The sequence below is a fragment of the Condylura cristata genome, unplaced genomic scaffold, assembly GCF_000260355.1.
Source record: "Condylura cristata isolate star-nosed mole 26May11 unplaced genomic scaffold, ConCri1.0 scaffold00003, whole genome shotgun sequence".
NCBI lineage: Eukaryota > Metazoa > Chordata > Mammalia > Eulipotyphla > Talpidae > Condylura > Condylura cristata.
In genome coordinates, this window is record NW_004567104.1 from 67,802,642 (window position 1) to 67,803,527 (window position 886).

Here is an 886-nt window from a genome sequence, read left to right on the forward strand (position 1 = left end):
GATCAAATGAAAAATAATTTACCAATGGGGAGAGTAAACTGATATTGCCATATTACCCACAGAGCCACTGGAATTATCCCTTTTTCCATCACTCTAATTGGAAGGATTTCCCAGGAACACAAGTCCAAACCATCTTGGGTACAATCAGCCATTGTGGAAGCTCAGCTCTTGGGTGTTTCTGCCAAAAAATTTAAATGCACACCCCATCTCCTCCTGCATTACCCCCCAAAGATGTGATTTCTATATAATCAGCCAACAGATGAGGAAAAGCAGGCGAATCCCCAAACCTAATCTAATTACTCATAAAAAAAAATCTTTCTTGGTTTGATTCAGAATGTTTATTAACCTACTCCATCTCCTCACATCCCAGACTGCCAGCTGTCATCAAAATTCTACCCTCTTCTTATCTTCAAGAAGAGAACCTGGAATACATTTCGGGTAGCAATACTACCAGCTAACAAAGCAAACGTACCAGCCTCCCTTGCAGCTAGCTATCTTCCAGCTAATTTAAGAGACACTGTAAAAATTTCTACAAAGACTCCTAAGCCTCACTGAACCATTGTTATCAAGAACTGCTACCCCCATTCAGGAACATTTAAAAGTACCCCACTGCTGAGGATGTGAAGTTCAAGCTCAACAACCAAAGCACTTACCCTCCCACCAAGCTTCATTCTGCCCATGCCTCCCTCCCCATACACACAGCCAAGGCTTCCTGCTTACTTAGTGTCTGGAAAGCTCTCCATGCCCCATTTAACCTCCATGCATCCTTGCAACCCTGCTTACATGCTGCCTGCCATCTCTATAAAGACTGTACACTGTGTCAAATTACTTCTGCCTCTATTTCTTGCCCAGTAAGTCTTCAAATCCTTCAAGCCACAAGCTGGTC